Raw genomic sequence first — 10,210 nt, 5'->3', positions numbered from 1 at the left:
GCATTTTGTCGACCTTAGTTCAATCACCCACAGAGAACTTTGGGAAATACATCAGGAGACAGAGCAGATCCAGTCTCGGCCTGGTGGAGCTGACAGTCTAGTGGGGGAGATGATATTGAACTAAGACTGAGGCCTGGCTGCCTCAGTTGGAAGAGCATGTGACTCTGGATCTCCAGGTCGTGAGTTCTAGTCCCATGCTGGGTGTAGAAATCACTTAAAAAAATAAACTTAAAAAAAAAAAAAAAAACATCCAGGGTGCCTGGGTGGTTCACGCCTTTAAGTGTCTCTGCCTTTGGCTCAGGTCATGATCCTAGAATTCTGGGATCGAGCCCCACATCAGGCTCCCTTGCTCAGTGGGGACTCAGGTTCTCCCTCTGCTCCTCACCTGGCTAGTGCTCACTCTCTCTTGCTTTCTCTCTCCCAAATAAATAAATAAAATCTTAAAAAACAAACAAACCCAATAATTAATTGTTTTAGTGGCCCTCGGGGCCAGGCTGCTAGAAGAGTTCCCTGAGTCTTCCTGGAGGAAATGACTGATTATACTGAAATCCAAGGACAAGTAAGATTAGCCAAAGAGTGATCTGGAGGTGTGAAGTGTTCATGCAGAGGGAAGAGCCCAGGCGAAGGTTAGGTGACTGGATCAGATCACAGTGTTTCTGAGAAGGGCAGGGTGTCAGGGACTTGATTAGAAGCATCAGTGAGGCCTTGTGGGTGGAGGGAGAAATATGAGTGTGACCTTGGTGCAATGGGAGATACAGCAGACTAGTGGCAGGAAATGCTGCATGGAGACTTTGCTGTAGTATTTTTCTTTTACTTCCTGGGTGGCTTCAGCAGAGAAGAATGAAAGGTACTCCCATCCCTGGCCCTGAGATGGAGGCTCAGCCCTCAGGAAGGACAATGACTTTCTAGGCTCCTGACAACTCTAGTGTGATAGTGACTGTGGTATTTCGAGAACGAACAGGAAGGGAACAGGGTTAGGACAAAGGTGACACCCTCAGCTCCAGAGAGGAGTATGTGAAGGCTCCATCAGGAAGTTTCAGGGAGGTAGAGCCCAGAAAATTTGCTCAAGGACAAATTGGAAACTTTACTGATGTAAATATCCCAAATTTTCTGCTGGCAAAAAGCCCAAAATGCAGTCAAAGAATAAACAAATGAAACTAGAAACAAATGTGAACTCATATCGTGGATCAAGTATCTTTATTACACAAGCACCTCCTAGAAAACAGTAAAAAAATCCCATTAACTTAGCAGGATATGAACCCAGAAGTCACAGAAAATGAAATGCAAATCATTCTTAAACCCAGAAAAAGAGGGGCACCTGGGTGGCAAAGTCAGTTAAGGGTTGGACTCTTAATTTCAGTTCAGGTCATGATCTCAGGGTTGTGAGATCAAGCCCTGTGTCAGGCTCCATACTCAGCATGGAGTCTGCTTGGATTCTCTCTCCTTCCCCCCCTCCAAATAAATAAATAAATCTGTTTTTTTTTAAGATTTTATTTATTTATTCATAGACACACACACACACACACACACACACACACACACACACACAGAGGCAGAGACCCAGGCAGAGGGAGAAGCAGGCTCCATGCAGGGAGCCCGATGTGGGACTTGATCCCGGGTCTCCAGGATCACGACCTGGGCTCAAGGCAGCGCTAAACTGCTAAGCCACCCGGGCTGCCCAAATAAATAAATCCTAAAACAAAACAAACAAAACAAAACAAAACAAAACAAAAAACCCACAGGGGCACCTAGGTGGCTCAGTGGTTGAGTGTCTGCCTTTGGCTCAGGTTGTGATCCTGGGATCTTGAGATCAAGTTCTACATAGGGCTCCCCTCAAGGAGCTTGCTTCTCCCTCTGCCTGGGTCTCTGCCTCTGTGTCTCTCATGAATAAATAAATTCAAAAAAATCTTAAAATATGGGACACCTGGGTGGCTCAGTGCTTTAGCGCCTGCCTTTGGCCCAGGGCATGATCCTGGAGTCCCGGGATCCAGTCCCACATCGGGCCTCCTGCATGGGGTCTGCTTCTCCCTCTTCTTGTGTCTCTGCCTCTCTCTCTCTCTTTCTGTGTCTCTCATGAATAAATAAATAAAATCTTTTAAAAATCTTAAAAAAACAAAAAGATGCTCAGCCTCACTCATAATAGGAGAAACACAAATTTATTTTATTTTATTTTTGAGAAACACAAATTTAAAGCATAGTGAAATTATATGACCATTTCAATGGATACAGAAAAGACCTGACAAAATTCTACACCTATTCATCAAAACTTTTAGCAAAGTAGGTGTAAATGAGAATGTCCTCAAACTGGTAAGAACCATCTCCAAAAATGCTATAGGTAATATTTTACTTAATGTGAAAGACTGAATCATTTCCTCCTGAGATTGGAAAGAAGACAAGGATGTCCATTTTTACCACTTCTATTCAACATTCCTCTGGAGGTCATAGTCATTACAATGAGGCTAGAAAAATAAATAAAAGTATAAAGACTAGAAAGGAGGAAGTAAAACTTCCTCCTTGATGATATGATTATTTATATCTATGATGACGACTAGAACTAATACAGTTATTTAACAAGTTCACAGGGATCCCCAGGTGGCTCAGCAGTTTGGAGCCTGCCTTCAGCCCAGGGTGTGATCCTGGAGACCCGGGATCAGATCCTACATTGGGCTCCCTGCATGGAGCCTGCTTCTCCCTCTGCCTGTGTCTCTGCCTCTCTCTCTGTGTCTCTCATGAATAAATAAATAAAATCTTAAAAAAAAAATTCACAGGTAAAAAAATTAATATACAAAACTCAATTGAAAAAAAAACAAAACTCAATTGAATTTTTATATACTATATATTCTTATATAATAGCCAATAATTGGAAAATGAAAAATTTTTAAAAATCCCATTTGCAGCAGTACCAAAAAATTTTAAGTATCTAGGGGTACTTCCTTTTTTAAGGTTTTATTTATTTATTTGACAGAGAGCACAGCAAGAGAGCAGTAGACAGAGGGACAGGGAGAAGAAAGCTCCCTTTTGAGTAGGGAGCCCAACAGGAGACTCGATCCCAGGACCCTGGGATCATGACCTGAACTTTAACCAAAAGCTCATGCTTTTTTTGGTTAAGGCAGATGCTTTAACCAACTGAGCCACCCAGGTGCCCCACCCCCAACTCATTTTTTAAAAAGGTAAGTCACAGGACTTACTCTACCTGATTTTCAGGCTTATTACAGAGCCACAGTAATCAAGACAATTTGGCATTGGTGAAAAGATACACATGTAGATCAATAAAACAGAATAGGGGATCCCTGGGTGGCGCAGTGGTTTGGCGCCTGCCTTTGGCCCAGGGCGTGATCCTGGAGACCCGGGATTGAATCCCACATCGGGCTCCTGGTGCATGGAGCCTGCTTCTCCCTCTGCCTATGTCTCTGCCTCTCTCTCTCACTGTGTGCCTATCATAAATAAATAAAATAAATTTAAAAAAATAAAACAGAATAGATAACATACCCATATAAGTACAGCCAATTGGTTTTTAACACAGATACTAAGCCAATTAAATGGACAAAAGGAAGGTCTTTTCAACAAATGGTGTTAGAACAACTGGACATCATGCAGAAAACAACTTTGACCCTTTCCTCACACCATATACAAAATTAACTCAAAATTGATTATGGATTTGAGTGTAAAACTAAAGCTATAAGACTTCTAGGGGAAAAAAAAACATAGGGGGAAATCTTAACAAACTTGTGGTAGGCAATGTTTTCTTACCTGGAAAAAAATGATAAATTAGGGTAAATCAAAATTTGAAAGTTTTGCTCTGGGACGCCTGGGAGGATCCACCGTTGAGTGTCTGTCTTTGGCTTGGAACATGATCCTGGGGTTCCAGGATCGAGTCCCACATCGGGTTCCCCACAGGAAGCCTGCTTCTCCCTCTGCCTATGTCTCTGCCTCTCTCTGTGTCTCTCATGAATAAATAAATAAAATCTTCAAAAAAAAAAAAAAAAGTTCTACTCCTCCAAGAAAGCACTGAGAAAACAGAAAGGAAGATCCAGATCAGGAGAACATACTTATAATATGTGTGTTAAATAATCCTTACAATTCAACAATACAGGCAGCCCGGTGGCTCAGCAGTTTGGCGCTGCCTTCAGCCCAGGGCCTGATCCTGGAGACCCAGGATCAAGTCCCACATCAGGCTCCCTGCATGGAGCCGGCTTCTCCCTCTGCCTAAGTCTCTGCTTCTCTCTCTTTGTTTCTCATGAATAAATAAAATCTTTTTAAAAAATAATAGTAATAACATGGGCAACAGATATGAGTAAATACTTCACCAAAGAAGATATATGAATGGCCAAGAAGCACATGAAAAGATACACAGAATCCTTAGCCATGAGGTAAGCACAGATCTACACCAACGTGAGATAGCCCTTTATGCCCAGTAGGTTGGGCAAAATTAAAAAGACAGGCAATAACAAGTGTTGACAAGTGCTGCTGGTGGCAATGCAAAATGGTGCAGCCACTGTGGTGAATAGTTTAGGAGTTTCTGAAAGTTAAACATACATTTACCATAGGATCCAGCCTTTCTTTTCCTAAGTACTTAGAGGAATTAAAGCCTACGTCTATACAAGGGCTTCTAAATGGACATTCACGCCAGCTTTATTTGTGACAGTTTTAAATTGAAAACAACCCAGATGTTCATCCCGGTGAGTAGATGAACAACCTGTGGCCCAGCCATACAGTGGAATACAACTTGGTTGAAAAAAAAAAAAGGGAAGAGGGCTGGGTGGCTCAGTCAGTTAAGTGTCCAAGTTTTTATTTTGGATCAGGTCATGACCTCAGGGGCCTGAGATGGAGCCTGGCATCAAGCTAGCACTGAGTATGGAGGCTGCTTGAAATTCTCTCCTCCTCTCCCTCTGCCCCCCCCAACATGTGTGCTCCTTCTCTCTCTCTCACACACACACTCTCTCTCTCTCTCTCTCTCAAAGGAAACAAAAGGTAATCAACTACTGATACAGGCAACAACTTGGAAAAATTTCAGAATCATCATGCTGAGTGAAAGAGGCCAAGCACAAAGCTTATGTATAACATTCTGGAACATGCGAACTATTCTTAGTGGTAGAAAGCAGATCAGATAGCCTGGCAATGAAAGTGCAGAGAAGAAGGCACTTGTGAAGGGGTGCAGGACACTGGCGGGGGTATGTTGGGTGTTCATCATCCTGACTGTGGCTATGGTTTCCTAGATTCACATACTTGTCAAAACTGCACAAGGCGCCCACTTCACTTATGTGCGATTTAGTGTACTCCAATTACACTTAAAAAGGTTGAGAAGGGGAGCGCCTGGGTGGCTCAGTTGGTTGAGCGTCTGCCTTTGGCTCACTCAGGTCATGATTCTGGGGTCCTGGGATCCAGTCCCACACTGGAGTCCCTGCTCAGCAGGGAGCCTACTTCTCCCTCTCCTTCTGTCTTTTGCCCCTGCTCGTGCTCAATCTTGCTCTCTCTCAAATAAATAAAATCTTTTTAAAAAACAAAGTTGAGGGCAGCCCGGGTGGCTCAGCAGTTTAGCGCCGCCTTCAGCCCAGGGCGTGACCCTGGAGACCAGGGATCGAGTCCCCCGTCGGGCTTCCGGCATGGAGCCTGCTTCTCCCTCTGCCTGTGTCTCTGCCTCTCTCTGTCTCTCATGAATAAATAAATAAATCTTTAAAAAACAAAAATAAATAAATAAAATAAATAACAAAGTTGAAAGGGTGGGGCCAGGAAGGAATAACATGGGGCTGTTTCCCACCTGTTAGACGGACACAGATAAAAATGTAAGACTTCAGTGTATTATCCCAGGGTTCTGCACCGATTCTCATGAGTGCCATCAGGAGTGGAAATGGCCCAGCCCGATGGAAGGAATCAGGCAAAAGCAGGAGAAAATGCCCTTGGCCCCAGCAAGGCTCCTTCCAGCAAATCAGCCTCGTGGGAGTGATACCTGTACAGGGCTACGGATTCATCACAGGGCTCTCTGTAACAGCAACCAGCTGGAAATGACCTAAAGGTCCAGCCACAGGGGATTTGCAGTATAAACTCTGGCCATTCTCACCACTGAATATTATGCAACTGTGCAAAAGAACAAGGCGGCACAATGCTGACAGTGTGGGAAGACCCTCTGGTTTGCATAGAAAGAGATGATGAGGATGCGGAGACCCTTTGCTGGGGAAACATAAACAGAATTATAGAACTCGTTCCCGTGGTGGCCACTGGGGAGCTACGGTAGACAAAAGAGGGAGATAGTTGTCAGTCACCTTTTCATGCCTGTTGAGCTTTCTATTTGTTAATAGCATTTAAAGGTAAGTGTTTACTCAAAAAAGGGAATGTATGTAAGCACATGGGACGGGAGAGGAAATAGGAATGAGTAGAACTGCTGTTCAGGAGTTGACCTTGAACCAAAGCAATTAAATTGATCATGAGAAGAGCAAACACATGGAGTGCTCACCAGTGCACTATAGCTTTGCACACAGAGCAATTCATTTAATCCCTGCACCAGCCTCAGAGGTATGGACTGTGATTCCCCCCATACAGGAGGGAAACCGGCTCAGGAGGGCCCACTGACAGGATAGAAGAGCCTGCAGATTGTTGTGTTTTCCCTACTCACAATGCTCCAGGATCCTCTTCCAGTTAGGCTGAGAAAAGGGAAATAGGACCTGGCCCCTGGCTGGGGGTGGGTGACAATAGTTGCATGGAGCCTAAAGAGACACCCCTGCTTATTTTTCTCCCCAGTACACATCACACTGCTGTGGTGCCTATTCTTATTTATCTTCTGTTTTTCTTTTTTTAAAGATGTTATTTATTTGTTTGACAGAGAAAGAGCACCCACATGCAAGAGCATAAGCAGGGGGAGCTGCAGGCAGAGAGAGAGGGAGAAGTAGGCTCCCCACCGAGCAGAGAGAGGCAGGTTGGGGCTCCATCCCAGGACCCTGGGATCATGACCTGGGTGGAAGGCAGATGCTAAACCGACTGAGCCCCCCAGGTGGCCCTTATTTATCTTGTTTTTGTCCATTTCTCCCATTAGGATGTCTTGCAAGCCTGGAGTATTAGGATGTCTTGCAAGCCTGGAGTATTTGGTTGTCCTGATCACTGCGGTGACCTCCAGTGTCTGGTACCTAGAGATACTTGAATGAATGAATGATAGAATTGGGAAGGAGAGCCTTAGGAGAGTCAGGAGCAGGGACAATTAGGGGCAGAAGGCCAGGGCCTGTGGGCCTTGCAGCAACTGGAGTCCAGGGGAATGAGTGGATTGGGGGCAATTGTGGGACAAAGGGACAGGAGCAGAATCTTGGGTCACTGCATGGAGTCCTGGAAAGATGGAGGTGCTGGTAGCCTGGAACCAGGAAGGTGGGAAGCCGGATGGGGGCAGCTCAGGCTGTGACCACCACGGTGGTGATCCAAGCTGGGGTGAGGCTGGGTATGGCCGAGGATCCTGGATTAAGGTCGGGCACCGTCCAGGTCCAACGGAAGAACAAAGACTGGGAGGACAGGAACTCGGCTGGGCCTGAATGGTGGTGACAGGCCAAGGGACACCAAGCCCGAACCAGCTGGCCTAGTTGGGCTCCCCACTTGACCCAGGTTGGGCAGGGGCAGCCAGGAGGGAGTACCTGGGAGGGAGGGGGCAGGTAGGAGGATGGGAGGCGTGGCAGGGGCCAGGGCAGCGCTCTCCAAGCAGAGCCAGAAAGGAAAAAAAAACTATCTTCTTAACAAACTTTAGACAACACACACCCGCCTCTCACCTCCGGGATTCCTCCTTCTGCTCCAGCTGCTAGGGTCACCCTGACCCGGGGCCTTGGAGATACAAGCACCAGACTCCAAGGCTGCGGCGGGGCTTGGGGCCCTTTCTTCCCTCACCCTGTACCTCCCCGCAACCCCTCCTCTGGCTCCTCTCTGGCCCTCCCAGCACTCCATTTGCTTCATTTGTGCCGCAGGCCTGCTCTCATTTTCCAGGACCTCTTTCTACTCTCCCATTTCCTGGCTGCAGCCTGGGGAAACTGAGGCCCAGAGCCAGCCCTGCCATAGCCACACAGCCCCAGGGCTAGGGCCTCTGTCACCCTAGACACCAAATATTTAAATCTCATAACCCCAGGAGCTGGGGACTATTACTAGCCTCATCTGATGGATGGGGAAACTGAGGCCCAGAGAGATAATGCTCTGTGGGATACGAACCTGTGCTGGCCCCACCCACACCAGCTCCTGGCACTTGGCCTCAGCCCTGCAGGCAAGGCAAGAGTTCTGCTGCCACCCCGTGGACACTCGCAGCAGCGTCTGCCCAGGGAAGGGGCCAGAGCCTGGAGGAGGCTGCCTAGTTCCCTGACTACACTTCGTCCCCCATGCTCCTCTCCCTCCAATTTCCCGATTTTTCAAGACCTCAATATCCACCAAGAAGGCACTGCCTATTTCCTGCTCATGTTTGGCTCAAGACTGAAGTTAGAAAAGATCCTAGAGGGCAGTTCTGGTGGCTCAGCGGTTTAGTGCCACCTGCAGCCCAGGGTGTGATCCTGGAGACCCTGGATCGAGTCCCACGTCAGGCTCTCTGTATGATGCCTGCTTCTCCCTCTGCCTGCGTCTTTGCCTCACTCTCTCTCTCACTGAATAAATAAATAAAATCTTTTTAAAAAAGGACCCTAGATGTTAATCCTAACACACACACAAAAAAATGAAAAGACCACAAAAAAGACCATTCTGTAATTATAAAAAGCAGCACAAATGCATTTTTGTGGTCACTTAGCTGATTTAAAAAAGCAATTGTATGAAAATATATATTACTTGGGACGCCTGGGTGGCTCAGCGGTTGAGCATCTGCCTTTGGCCCAGGAGTGATCCTGGAGTTTGAGGATCTAGTCCCACCTCAGGCTCCCTGCATAGAGTCTGCTTCTCCCTCTGCCTGTGTCTCTGCCTCTCTCTGAGTCTCTCATGAATAAATAAATAAAATCTTAAAATACATATCTTATATATATATATTGCGTCATCGAGGGATGCCTGGGTGACTCAGTTGGTTAAGCATCTGCCTTCGGCCAAGTCATGATCCCGGGGTCCTCAGATCCAGCATCCCATTGGGATCCCTGCTCAGCAGAGAGCCTGCTTCTCCCTCTGCCTGTTTCTCCCCCTGCTTGTGCTCTCTCTCTCTCTGACAAATAAACAAATAAAATAAATAAATAAATAATAAATAAATAAATAAATAAATAAATAAATAAAATATTTAAAAAATAATTGTGTCATCAGCTCTCTATAACATTCAAAACATAATACATTTGACAATAGTACAAAGCAGGTGAGCGAAGTATAGGAATAAGGAAATGACACCCGCTAGTAACGCTAATCCACAAAATCAAGTGACTAGAACCAGAAATGCAAACGGAGAAAATTAATGTAACAAACTCTATAAATACATACTTGTCCTCTTCTATTTTCTCAGATTCTTTAACAGCTGTACAACTTTAAGTAACAATTATAACAATGTATCGTTATGTTTGTAACATATATGGATGTAATACGTATAAGAATAATAGCACAATAGCAACAATAATGAGACAAAAGGAGAAAGAGGAAATAATCTATATAGAAGTGACATTTCCAAATCTCATTAAAATTAAGGTATGTGGGTGGAGCACGGGACTCGACCTTCAGGTTGTGAGTTCAAACCAGCCTTGGGTGCCGAGGTTACTTAAAAAATAAAATCTTGGGATCCCTGGGTGGCTCAGTGGTTTGGCGCCTGCCTTTGGCCCAGGACGTGATCCTGGAGTCCCGGGATCGAGCCCCACATCGGGATCCCTGCTTGGAGCCTGCTTCTCCCTCTGCCTGTGTCTCTGCCTCTCTCTCTGTCTCTCATGAATAAATAAATAAGATCTTTAAAAAATAATAAAAATAAATAAAATCTTAAAAGAAAAAATATTAAATATACATAGCAAAAGATCATTAAAGGAATTAAAACAGTGCACTAGGAAATAGTCACTTCGTGCAATATAAAGCAGTAAGGAAATAAATTCTACACAGGACCATACCCGGGGAGTGGCACTCTCTGCCACCCAGACCTCCCCGGGTGCCTACAATTCCCGGCATGCCTCATGCGACGCTCCCCCACGGCCAAGGTGGAAAGGGAGGGGCTAATGGAGCTACCTCCTGTGAGTTGTAGTCTTGCTGCGAAGGAAGGAGGGGCTGTGGAAGGTTGGTGGATCTGGAGCCAATGAAAAAGCACATCTTGCTG

This window comes from Canis lupus, chromosome 20, assembly GCF_003254725.2.
Source record: "Canis lupus dingo isolate Sandy chromosome 20, ASM325472v2, whole genome shotgun sequence".
NCBI lineage: Eukaryota > Metazoa > Chordata > Mammalia > Carnivora > Canidae > Canis > Canis lupus.
This window is presented reverse-complemented; position numbering follows the sequence as displayed.